Here is a 14,011-nt window from a genome sequence, read left to right on the forward strand (position 1 = left end):
GAGTCACTGTGTTATTACCTAGACCAGGGGTCTTCAATGTTTTTCAGGCCAAGGACCCCTTAGCAGAGGGAGAGATGAAGCAGTATTGTGTAAAATTGTGTTGCAGATTAAACTATTGCAGATAGCTTCATAGACTTGTTTGACAGCACTATCATCACTGTTGTGTAAATTGTGTTGTGTTTACATTATCATTTCTATTAATATGTTGGATTCACGTTAATGCATATTTTCATTGCATTTAAAACTTCAATACTTAGTAAACTTGACCCTTTGCTCTGTACTTGGTCTGCTCTTTTTTGCAAATGATCCCACTAGAATAGGGACATTAGGGTTCAAGTGGTTAATGTAAAAACAAATATTTGGCGGCACCCCTGTAGTAACTCTGAGGAGCCCCTAGGCCTAGAGGTCCCAGACCCCCTGCTGAAGACCCCTGATCTAGACCAGTTTATTCCCAACCTGGGAATAACTACCACCTCACTTATTTGTTGTTCTGATGATGATCCTCCTAAATGTGTTCTATTGCTATCCATCCAACAACAATATTATGGACATAATTATCATTAATCTATGTTGTTTGATAATTGAACTGTCTTGAGTGTTTCAGCTGCTGTCTTGTCAATTATAGTTTATTATAGACTAAACCGCAGGGAGAATGAGAGTGACAGCAACTAGACGTTTGAGCCATTTATCCATGTAAGTTGTGCTTGTTGGTTTGGATGCAGATTTGTCATGCGATAGCAGTCAATGTTAGCCTGGCTCCACCCCCTGAATCGGTAGCCTCGCATTCAGGGTCTGGTGGCGCTGTCGAAGGCGGGGTTTTCTCGGTTGAAAATCTGTACGCGAATTGGGATCGGGATAATCCAGTATGAAACCAATCGCCAAAGAGTCCAACTTTGGCCACGCCCCCATCTCAGAAAACGGCTGCACTGAGAGGGCTTTCAGACTGAATAATGGAGTGAAACTAAATGAAAATTCAGGTTGAGTGTCAGGCTAAGTCAATGTAACAGGTGACACTAATTGCAGGCAGCCAGGGTAATTACAGTTAACTAAAACTAACAAAATAACAAAAACAGAAGAAAACCAAAACTGATAACTAAGTAAAACTTAGTTTTAGTCATTGTAAAGAATCTTCAAAAAGCTCGAAGAGTCCTTGAGCAAGACATTAAACCCTTAACTGCTCCTGCTGAACAGGTTGGTGCCTTGCATATGGTTTCCTCTGCCGTCGGTCGGTGTGTGAATGTTTGTGTGAATGTGTGTGTGTGAATGTGTGAATGGGGTGGGGGGGGCAGAGCCAACTCAGGTCCAGTTTAGTAAGTCTAGAGGGTTTAAGTGTTAAAAAAACATCCTGACAAGAAAGAGGAGAAATCAGTGAAATCAGCTGGGACAGTGGGAGTGGCCTCGGGCCACAATGACACAAGGTCATAAGGCCAAATTTAGGGGGCACGGCATCCATGGCCCCCTTCATGCCCCCTGCAAAATTCCTGCCCTGCTTCATCTCTGTGTGTGTGTGTGTGTGTGTGTGTGTGTGTGTGTGTGTGTGTGTGTGTGTGTGTGTGTGTGTGTGTGTGTGTGTGTGAGTGAGTGAATGTAATGGACCTCTGTAAAGTGTTTTGAATAATGGCGCTATATAAATGCACCATTTAAAGACATGATCAATACACAATATGCTAATCAATTCATCCATTTGGGGTTCCCCAATGATTGACAGTTAGGAACCAATTGGACCGTTATGGGTCTGAAATTATTACTACAGAGTCCAAATGGAACCAAATGGGCCCTAAGGGGTTCATTTAGTCCGCAGTTCAAAACCGTGAAAGCATCTGTGTCATTTTAGAATTTTGCGCTGGCTTTTCAAAAATAGCAGATATACAAGCTCGCAGCGGGTCACTTTGTGCCGTGCTGCGAGCATGAACATCAGCTTTTTTTTAACATTATTGGAAAATCTTGAAAGTACGAGAACTATTGATTTAGAGGGCATTTGTAGGATGGGTCTTAATGGGTTAACGCTGGCTTCAATTAACACTGAGGATTTTGCAGTGTAGAGTAGGGTCCCAGACTAGAGATTAATTAGATGATATCAAATGCACATCAAACCGGGGGTCCTTGAAATTAGAAAGTTTGAGAAACACTGCTATAACCTGAGAGCATAAAAATAATAATTGTCTTTATTGTCCCCTCAGGGATATTCATCAACAGTCTGTTCCAACAGAAAAACATATCAGCACAGAATATAGCACATAACAACATGACGTGAAGACAATACATGAAGTCCCCAGTATTACACAAAGCGAGTCAGTTTGTTTAATAATGCCGCAATGGCTGAAGGGACAAAACGTCTACTAAAACAAACTTTTTTCCCATTTCACAGTTCTGCATCTTTGTCCAGATGGCGTGAGGTTCGAAGTAACAACGTAAGGAATGAGTGTGTCATTTGCGATTGTGAGTGCTAAACATGCCTCTATATGTCTCCATTGTGCTGTCTGTCTCCCTGTTCATACTCTACATCAGGGGTCTTCAACGTTTTTCAGGCCAAGGACCACTTAGCTGAGAGAGAGACGAAGTAGGGACCCCCCACGACTTATTGTATGAAATTGTGTTGCAGATTCAACTTTTTCATAGATTCCGTAGATAGCTTCATAGACGTGTTTGTTATCAGGAAAATAGCTCAAGGAAAACAAGCTCACAACGCTTTGCAGTGCGAGGCGTTGTGAGCTTGTAGATCTGCTATTGTCGGCTAATGTAAAAAAAATAATTTCCTATCACACAAACATTTGGTGGCCCCCCTGCAGTAACTCTGAGGACCCCTAGGGGTCCTGGACCCCCTGTAGAAGACCCCTGCTCTACATCCATCCATGCATGATGAAACTAAAAGTGCTGGACATACGGTAATGTAAAACTAAAGCATAAACTCACCAACATGATTCCTATAAGACCTGCTGCTCCACCTCCATATAAGACCTGATATTTAGAGCAGAGTAGACCAGCCAAAGAGCCAGTGTCATGAATATAACATACTTAACATTAAAATGACAGTAAAACAGCAAACGCTAGAGTCACACATTTTGATCACCAATGTTGGTGTCATACTGATACTAGTCACAGGAGTCAAATAAAAGCTCAAATATGTTCGGAGTCCAGTTTAGTGTTTGGTTGGTAGTGCATTATTTTGTCTCATTAAATTTAATGACATTTTAAGATTTTTAATCATTTTGCACAAGGTTCATTTTGAGAATTATTACACAACTTTAAGCTAGTTCCTTGCCTTGTGCACTTCAGTTACATTTGAATTTGCATTATTACTTTCTCTGTGTAATCTGTTGAAGCAATTTAAATGTTATCTTATTGCCATCAGTTTCCTCCCATAGAGAAATGTCAAAACATGAGAGAGTTTCATAAGCCTGTGCAGTATACAGTTGTATTGCGAAACTCCCCCATGACCGTTGTCAGAATCTCAAGTCATACCAGTCCAGGACATAGAATAGCATTGCATTGCATTAGCATTTCTATGACATAGGGTGCAATGTTTTGCATGTGTGGCACCCCCTACTGGCAGAAGTTAAAGTCCGTTTGGAGGTGTGCTCTATAGAGCAGAGGTTCTCAAATTAGGGTCCTGGGACCCCCAGGGGTCCTTGGGGGGGTTCCAGGGGGTCCCCAGCTAAATTAGTTACAGCTGCACAATGTAACTTTCCTTTTCTACCCAGGATTTGAACCCGGTTTCCTGCACAAGTGCTGACATGTTTTTACCATTGAGCTAGTAGAGCCTGCCTGCTTACTCAGGGGATACATTTTATCTTTTTAGTCAAAATTCGTGTCAGATCCTGTGTCTAGGTGAGACATGACCTTTGACACGATCTAAATGTCTCAATAGAAGAGCAGGGAGACCAAATACACCCACCCCAATTGTATAAGTATACTGTATATTACGTTAACATACTATACAGATTGGACAAAATGTTATTCTATTCATAAAAAAAGTTACATCGTGCCGCTTTAATATAGCATCAAAATTAGTTTAACAACTTTAACCCTATATACATAGGCTATTTCAAAATAGCAGATCTACAAGCTCACAAAGGTTGGCAGAGACTTAAAGAAAAATATAATCAATAATGATTACATTTATACAATTTCAATCTACCAGGTCAAATAGCACAGAACAACATGGGCACTGTAAAAGGAAACATTAGCACTAGCACTAGCACATTAGCACTAATTAGACAGTTCTGAAACACTGGACAATCCCATTGTCTGAACAAACAGACTTTAGGTTTTAGGTGTATTACTTATATTTAGATTTTTTTTGCAGTGAATAAAACAATGACTCTCAATATCCATAACATCAAACAAACAAAATGAGTGTTACAGTATGTCATTCATGTATTAGTTTATTTGTGACAATGGGGACAATGCAGGGGACAATGCAGAACACATTGTAACACATTACAATAACACAAAACACATGTTGCACATTATAGCTTCTGTCCCCTGTTGACTACCTTCTTACCGGTTTTACGCCCTACCGGCATAAATCCGTCTTCATCTGCTTCTACAGTGGCCTTAGGTCGTGTGACCTCCGCTGCTCCATCAACAGTTACACACCTCTTCTTATTATCTGCACAGCTAAAACACTCGTTGGTCTGCAGACATCGATATATGTTCTCAATGCCCAGCGGTTTGGTGTTGATCGGTACTTTGCTGTTAGCCTGCGCATGCCCATATTCCATCAGCCCTAGACCAGCCAAAAGCTTTCTATTGCCTATTGTGTCCTGCAGCTCGTATTCAGCCAGATTGCGCAGTGCGTCGGAACGGGAACGTTCGTTGTCATTTTTGTTGTCGTCAGTTTCCTTCCCCGGGCCCCCGGGCACGAAGGCGTGGGTAAAGACCACAGCATAATTCGATCCCCAATTGCGGACGACTTGAATTTGTTTCAGGATGGTATTACGATTTAGCTCATTAGTACACGGGTTGGAACAGGGGGAGAGGAGTGTGTAGAACACCATCAATTGATTTGTATTGTGTGGCAGTAATCTGACAGAGTATGTATTGTCTTTTTTAGCAAACAAGACACGGTGTTCAGCGTGTTCGGGGTCCTTGGGCCTGGCTGCGACCACGTAGGTGCCGGAGTAGACGTTGTTGTTTACACCCAGAGCTTTTCCAACCTTTTCCGGTGTGTCCACTTTGAAGACTTTCTCTAGGTCAGGACTTCCATCGGTGAAAGGTACACTGATGGCCAGAGAATACTGACCTTTTATTCCATAGCTAGAGAGAGAGAGAGGGGGGCGGGGGTTAGTAATTGTAGTAATAACTGTAGTAGTAAGTAATAGAAGAAGCAATAGCTGTAGTAGCTATTACTAGTAGTAGTGCTAGAAGTACTGTAGTTGTTGTAGTAACAACAGTAACTTTAGTAGTATTAGTAGTAGTAGTAAAGGCCAATTTATGCTTGCAGCGACAAGTGCCGAATGACACGTCGCACGACAAAAGTGACGACATAGTAGTAGTAGTAGTAGTAGTAGTAGTAGTAGTAGTAGTAGTAGTAGTAGTAGTACTAGATCAGCTATTTTCAAATAGCCTGGGTATAAAATAGGGCTGAAGTGGTTAATGTATGTTTCATAATATAATAATCTATATCTGTAAAGTAACTAGTAACTTAAGTTTTCAAATAATTGTAGTGGAGTAAAAGTACAATCTTTGCCTCTGAGATGTAGTGGAGTAGAAGTAAAAGTATTGGAAATTGGACATACAAGTAAAGTACAAATACCTCAACATTTTAGTTAAGTACAGTACGTAAGTAAATGTACCCTTACTTTACGCCACTGAGTAGTAGTAGTACTACTTACGTATTCCAGATTTCTGGCATGATGGTATCCAGTAGTTCAGGTGACACAGCCTGTGACCCAGGACCCCAGGACACTACCATCACCACACACCACACACTGACAACCCACATCTACACGCACGCACGCACGCACGCACGCGCGCACGCACGCACACACACACACACACACACACACAATGAGACAAATATGATACATTTTATAAATATTGTGAATTAACAATTTTTTGTGACATATCACATGATAAACATATAGATATACAGTATCATGTAAAATATATAAATATAAGTATTTCTAGTTTCCTGACATCTGAACAGTTAGTCAGTAAATATATTAAAGGGATAGTTCACCCCAAAAATTACTTATTTTCTATCAATTACACACCCCATGGAGCCTTCAATTCAAGGAGATTTTTTAGTTTTTGTCACATTCCTAAGCCAATAATTTGATGACCGGTGGAACGATGCTATAATGTCTCCGGTAGGAGACACAAAGGAGACACTTTGTGCCTCGTACCGGAGCCGCTGCCGGTCATCAAATTATTGCCTCAGGAATGCGACAAAAACAAAAAAATCTCCATAAAATTCAGGTCTCCATGGGGTGAGTAATTGATAGAAAAAAAGTCATTTTGGGGGTGAAACTATCCCTTTAAAGTGAGCGACCATTCAACTCACCATTTTAGAAACCTGTCTTCTTCACACAGAGGCAGCTGGAGAGACCGCAGACCGGAGAGAGAGACACCTGGTGACAATGGAGAGAGAGAGAGAGAGAGAGAGAGAGAGAGGCAGTGTGGGAGAATGGAGGGATGAGATGAAGTGAGAGGAGAGAAGAGGGTGATTTTTATAAGAAAGAAAGGCGTGGCCACATTTGTCCTTCAGTGGGACCATGTCCTAATATGGGCATCGTTATCCACATCTTCATCAACATCTTCATCAATATGTTTATTATGGAAGCTTGTGTGGTGTATTCAAGACTGAAGTTATGGAATATGAAATTATTAGGATATTAATATATTATAAATACAAATTGTTAGAATGTTCCATGTGAATGGGACCAACAGTAAAGTCATTAAAACAGGCTCGAGGGCGACCGTAGCTGAGTGGGTCAAGTGACTCAGCTGGCCTCTGCCCTAAGTGCCATGGAGCGGGTGCGGGCTGTGCAATCTAAAAGTGGGATCAGGCTGAATTCTTGGGTCTCTGCTCCCCCGAGGATTTACCTGGCATTCCAAAGCAGCTATCTACAAATCTGTGAGCCTAGCCTGCAAGGAGTCCTTAAATGGGACATCTGTTCACTGTCCGAAACCCTATATTTAAGTTGATGCTGACTGTCTTCTATTAGCAAGAGTGCCTGTGGGTATTGACAGCTGCTCTCTCCAGGAAGGAGGGGCTTGGTTCCAGCAGAGGGGGAACCCAGCAGAGGAGTGCGTTTTATTAAGTAACTTTAATTATAAAGATCATTCATACAACGTCGGATATATTACTGTTTAGACTTATTTCGAAGCTAATAAAATGTTGTATAACAATGTCATAATGTGAACATATGGGAAGTACGGTTTTATAGATAAAGATAAAGAAAGATTTCATGTGGTAAGAGTGAAAGGAGGCAGACGAGAGGAGAAGGCGGGCCAAGCATGTTTAGACAAGGAGCCTATTTGTGATTGTACTGAACTGTTCCGTATATATTGGCTTGCATTAGAAGCAAACAGGGCTCTGTGATTCTGGACCCATGCAGATGCCACGTTCAGTAGGATAAAGCAGAACCTATGAATAAGATGCGCTATATGTTGAATTGACTCGAACGTATAGATTGTTAAAAGAACTCTGACAATAAAATGGAATTGTTTGAGAATGAAAGCTCCGGTTTCTGAACGTTGACTCTTTATTCACCGCCTCCGGAAATGGACTTGTATTTCCGCCAGTTCCCTTATGACCCAGATACCACACTTGTTTTCTATCTGCAGCGAGAATACAGTTTCTTTTTTTAAACAAAATGTTTTGAAAAAGCTTAGTTTTAGTTTAGTTTCTTTTATTTTTTTTGTATGGATTAATCTGTGGCAAGATTCAACAAGGTCAGAAAATTATAGCAAAAATAGCAGATCTACAAGCTCACAAAGCTCACAGCGCGCCATGACACATTGTGAGCTTGTACATCTGCAATTTTTGCTATTTTTAAACACAATACAGTTTCAGTCGGATATCTTTTCTTTATCTAGCCTATATTTTTTTATCACACACACACACACACACACACACACACACACACACACACACACACACACACACACACACACACACACACACACACACACACACACACACACACACAGAGAGAGACACACAGACAAACAGACAGACACACACACACACACACACACACACACACACACACACACACACACACACACACACACACACACACACACACACACACACACACACACACACACACACAGAGAGAGACACACAGACACACAGACAAACAGACAGACACACACACACACACACACACACACACACACACACACACACACACACACACACACACACACACACACACACACACACACACACACACACACACACACACACACACACACACACAGAGCCTGGCATTTTCAGGCTGTACATTTTGTGAGGGCACAAAGGCCAAATGCCATGGCAGAAAGGCAGACACAGGGCCACAATGACACATGGTCATAAGGGAAAAGTTTGGGCACTGCATCCATGTCCCCCGCAAAGTTCCTGCCCTGCTTTGTGTGTGTGTGTGTGTGTGTGTGTGTGTGTGTGTGTGTGTGTGTGTGTGTGTGTGTGTGTGTGTGTGTGTGTGTGTGTGTGTGTGTGTGTGTGTGTGTGTGTGTGTGTGTGTGTGTGTGTGTGTGTGTGTGCGTGTGTATCATGCATAGTACTCAGTCACTGTGACTCTAGATTGAACACATTGATCAAAGTATTGCAACAAGCTGTCTTCTTATCTCTCAGGAACCTTCTTTCCGTTGTTGGTGTTGAAACCAACGTGCCTCACTTGTATTATTGTCAAATCCCACAGTGTGACCTCTACATGCTGAGGTCATCTACGGATCCGTTTGACTCTCCCAGGTTGACAGGTTCAATCCCTGCTGTAGCCCATCTGCCCTTGAGCAATACACTGACCCCTAGTTGACATGAGTCACTTTGTTATTATTTAGACCAGGGGATCTTCAATGTTTTTTTTTTTATTTTGGTTTTGAAACTTACACTTGTATAATGGGAACCCGAAAGCGGGTCTGATGAGAGCTTTATTGTGTGGGAAATTCAGTTTCCAAAGTCTGACCACCACCCTCCACTGGCTCCCTGTAGTCTGACCACCACCCTCCACTGGCTCCCTGTACGTTGTTTGTTTTTTAAATATTTTAACCAAGTGAACCCTAGTTTCCGTATTGAGGAGCAAATATTCAGGGGGAAAAAAACAGCCCTTCTACAAGCTCACAAGGCCTGGTGTTGCAAAACTTTGTCAGCTATTACTCAATCTGCACCAAGGTTTGGTGTATTGTAAAGGCTAAAAGGAGGGCGCCTCGTAGAGAGGTCTGGGGGTCTTTGCTCGACAAAGTATTATAGAGTTTAAGTAAGTAAGTAGTAAGTACATTTTTTGTATAAAGCACCTTTTGAAACAAAGTTACAAAGTGCTGTACAACAATAAAACAATCGAGTAAAAACAAGGCACATAAGAGCAATAGCACAACAAGAAGTAAAGCAAAAACGTTGACCTGCACAAGTGGGTCAGGTAAGAACTTCATAAGACAAAATGCTTACGAAACAAATGTGTTTTATTACGTTCTTAAAACCGTCAACTGACTCGCCAAGGGTAGCGTTCCAAAGTGCAGGAGCAACCACTGCAAACGCCCGGTCACCCTTAGTTTTGTTTGGTCGCGGGTATTTCCAGAAGGCCTTTGTCAGAGGACCTGAGACATCTCACTTTGATATAAAGTGATATAAAGTGGGGCCAGCCCAGGTAGTGCTTGTAGGTTATTAAAAGGATTTTAAAATCAATTCTAGACTTAAGTTTAAGTGGTTAGCACCAGTCCCCTGATCGGTCGGTGAGTTCAGCTTACCAATAGTTGCTTTTTGTCCATAAGACATGGTCCAAGCACAGGGGGGAACGAGCCTTCTCAATTGAAAATTTTAAAATTGTGTTGCAGATTAAACCTTTTCAGTGATTTCACAGATAGCTTCATAGACTTGTTTGACATCACTGTCATCAGTGTTGGGTAAATTAATGTTTTCTTTCGTATGTTTGTCTGTTCCTTTACATTATCTTTCCTATGAATATGTTGGATTCATGTTAATACATATTTTCAGAAATGTAAACCCTTGCATTTAGTCTGTTGCTAAATATTGGCACACACACACAAACACGCACACGCACACACACACGCGTGCGTGCGTCTGTTCTTCTTCTAGATTGAACACATTGACCAAAGTATTGCAACAAGCGGTCTTGTTATCTCGCAGGAACCTTCTTAGCATGTGTTGAAACTTACTGTACACTTACCCCAACACTACATGCTGAGGTCTATACTCTCAATCCCTGCAGCCCATGTACCCTTGAGCATGGCACTGAGCCCCTTGTTGGCATGAGTCAAAGAATAAAAATGAGTTTTACCGTAAGGCGCGTTTTAAAAATACAGGCAGTGCCAGGGCCAGCCTGACATGGGCTATTTTGCAGAATATTTGCCCTCGATTAGGGACGCAAGGGTTCACGTGGTTAAAAGATTTAAAAACAAACAACGAAATCTTGCAATGAATAGTTAATCTGGCTTTGATCTTGGATTTTTTATTTTGAAAGGGTTATACATGCTTGTATTACATCTCGCCTTAAAGTAATACTAGGTAACGTTTTCAACAAAACTAAAGTTAAATTGTATATCTTTTGTCAGTGGCAAAAGTTTCACAACACCCACTCCATGAATTTCACCCCCGGAAGCCTTTTATTTATATATTTTCTATTGAAAGTGGACTGGGGGGACATTCCCGGGGAAATGACGTTCCTGGCCAACGTCATGACGTCGTGGCCGACGTCCCCAGGAACTACCGCAACGGTTTCCTGTTTGGCCAGGAACTACCGCGGTAATAGCAAAAAGGAACCTCACGCTGATGTTAAGAGAATGTAGGATTTGAAGATCGAAAAAGAACAGAAAAAGAAAGCACAGCTCATGGTAACTAATGCTCCACTGGCTAAGAGAAACGATCCGTAGATAGTATAAAACAATTAAAAGATCGCTTTTTGAAACGCTTCCGGCTTCCGGTGAAAACGAATGGAATTCTGGGTAATCGAGGATTACGGAAATTGTATGCAGTGACGGTAGTGACCAGCAGAGGTTGCTAAAAATCGTTATTTGGGATTCTGCATTGTATAACTTTAACTATTGTATTGCTCTTCATGTTAGTCAGGGCCTCCCTTTCATACTGTACATACAGTTGGTACAAAACGCTGCCGCACGTCTTTTTAATGGGAACCCAAAAGCGGGTCTTTGCTACCCGTGCTCACTTTGCTAGGGTCGGATGGCTCAGGGTAGAGGACAGAGTGCAGCAACTTGCAATGGGCCTGGTCTACAAGATACACCACAACGTTAAGATACCCATGTACCTGTCAAAGTACTTCAAAAACGTAAATGAAGTCCACAATCACAACACCAGAGGTAGCTCCACTCATCACGTCCAACCCAGATTTGGCACAAATAAGGGGTTGAAACCCTACTCTCAACCCTACTCTCACACACACACATACTGTACACCCACGCACGCACGCACGCACGCACGCACGCACGCACGCACGCACGCACGCACGCACGCACGCACGCACGCACGCACGCACGCACGCACGCACGCACGCACGCACGCACGCTTTCTGCCATGGTATTTGGCCTTTGTGCCCTCACAAAATGTACAACATGAGAACATTCATGTGTGTGTGTGTGTGTGTGTGTGTGTGTGTGTGTGTGTGTGTGTGTGTGTGTGTGTGTGTGTGTGTGTGTGTGTGTGTGTGTGTGTGTGTGTGTGTGTGTGTGTGTGTGTGTGTTTTATGTGTTCATGCATAGTGCTCAGTCACTGTGACTTCTAGATTTAACACGTTGATCAAAGTATTGCAACAAACGGTCTTGTTATCTCTCAGGAACCTTCTTTGTTGGTGTTGAAACTTGAAACTTACACTTGTATTATTGTCAAATCCCACAGTGTGACCTCTACATGCTGAGGTCATCTACAGATCAGTTTTTACTCTCCCAGGTTGCCAGGTTGCCAATCCCTTCTGTAGCCCATGTGCCCTTGAGCAAGACACTGGAGCCCCCAGCTGACATGAGTCACTCAATGTTTTTCAGGCCAAGGACCCCTTAGCTGAGGGAGAGATGAAGCAGTATTGTATAAAATGGTGTTGCAGATTAAATTATTGCTTCATAGACTTGTTTGACAGCACTATCATCAGTGTTGTGTAAATTAATGTTTTTTGTTTGTTTGTTTGTTTGTTTGTCTGTGTGTTTACATTATCTTTTCTATTCATATGTTGGATGCATATTTTCAGACCTTTAAAACCTCAATACTTAGCAAACTTGACCTTTTGATCTGTACTTTGTCTGCTCTTTTTTGCAAATGCTCCCACTAGATTAGGGACGCGAGGGTTCAAGTGGTTAATATTTCAAAAAAGGGGTGGGGGGTTGCTATCACACAAAGATGTGGGGGCCCCCTGTAGTAACTCTGAGGACCCCCTAGGGGTCCCGGACCCCTTGTTGAAGACCCCTAATCTAGACCAGTTTATTCCCAACCTGGGAATAACTAGATCGCTGGTTACCACCTCACTCATGTGTTGTTGTGATGATGATCCTCCTAAATGTGTTCTATTGCTATCCATCCAACAATATTAATGGACATATCATCAATCTGTGTTGTTTGATAATTGAACTGTCTTGAGTGTGTCAGCTGCTGTCTTGTCGATTATAGTTTATTATAGACTAAACTACGTCCGCAGGGAGAATGAGAGTGACAGCAACTGGACATTTGAGCTATTTATCCATGTTTGTTGTGCTTGTTGGTTTGGATGCAGATTTGTCATGTGATAGCAGTCAATGTAACAGGTGACACTAATTACAGCCAGGGTAATTATAGTTAACTAAAACTAACAAAATAACTAAAACAGAAGAAAACCAAAACTGATATTAGTGAAACTTTATTGTGTGTTAAAATCATTCCTTAGTTTTAGTCATTGTAAAGAATCTTCAAAAAGCTCAGGGTCCAAGTGTCCTTGAGCAAGACATTGACCCCTTAACTGCTCCTGCTGAACCCGTAACTGCTCCTGCTGAACAGGTTGGTGCCTTGCATGGTTTCCTCTGCCGTGTGTGTTTGTTTGTGCGTGTGTGTGTGTGTGTGTGTGTGTGTGTGTGTGTGTGTGTGTGTGTGTGTGTGTGTGTGTGTGTGTGTGTGTGTGTGTGTGTGTGTGTGTGTGTGTGTGTGTGTGTGTGTGTGTGTGTGTGTGTGTGTGTGTGTGTGTGTGTGTGTGTGTGTGTGAGTGAGTGAATGTGTGAATGTAATGGACCTCTGTAAAGTGTTTTGAATAATGGCGCTATATAAATGCACCATTTAAAGACATGATCAATACACAATATGCTAATCAATTCATCCATTTGGGGTTCCCCAATGATTGACAGTTAGGAACCAATTGGACCGTTATGGGTCTGAAACTATTACTACAGAGTCCAAATGGAACCAAATGGGCCCTAAGGGGTCCATTTAGTCCGCAGTTCAAAACCGTGAAAGCATCTGTGTCATTTTAGAAATTTGTGTTGGCTATTCAAAAATAGCAGATATACAAGCTCACAGCGGGTCACTTTGTGCCGTGCTGCGAGCATGTACATCAGCTATTTTTTAACATTATTGAAAAATCTTGAAAGTACGAGAACTATTGATTTAGAGGGCATTTGTAGGATGGGCCTCATGTCTTAATGGGTTAACGCTGGCTTCAATTAACACTGAGGATTTTGCAGTGTAGATTAGGGTCCCAGACTAGAGATTAATTAGATGATATCAAATGCACATCAAACCGGGGGTCCTTGAAATTAGAAAGTTTGAGAAACACTGCTATAACCTGAGAGCATAATAATAATAATTGTCTTTATTGTCCCCTCAGGGATATTCATCAACAGTCTGTTCCAACAG

The 14,011-nt window shown here is 41.9% G+C and overlaps 1 long non-coding RNA gene across 1 annotated transcript; it reads right to left on the reverse strand.

Annotated features, from left to right (window-relative positions):
- Positions 1-4,637: 4,637 nt before the first annotated feature.
- Positions 4,638-6,618, reverse strand: LOC308094939. Its single transcript, XR_013933997.1, has 3 exons — positions 6,509-6,618; positions 5,838-5,947; positions 4,638-5,259 (listed from the first exon to the last, which is right to left on the reverse strand). It is a non-coding gene; the product is annotated as an uncharacterized lncRNA (long non-coding RNA).
- Between the last annotated feature and the right edge of the window lie 7,393 nt (positions 6,619-14,011).

This window comes from Gymnoscopelus braueri, assembly GCF_963280865.1.
Source record: "Gymnoscopelus braueri genome assembly, chromosome: 11".
NCBI lineage: Eukaryota > Metazoa > Chordata > Actinopteri > Myctophiformes > Myctophidae > Gymnoscopelus > Gymnoscopelus braueri.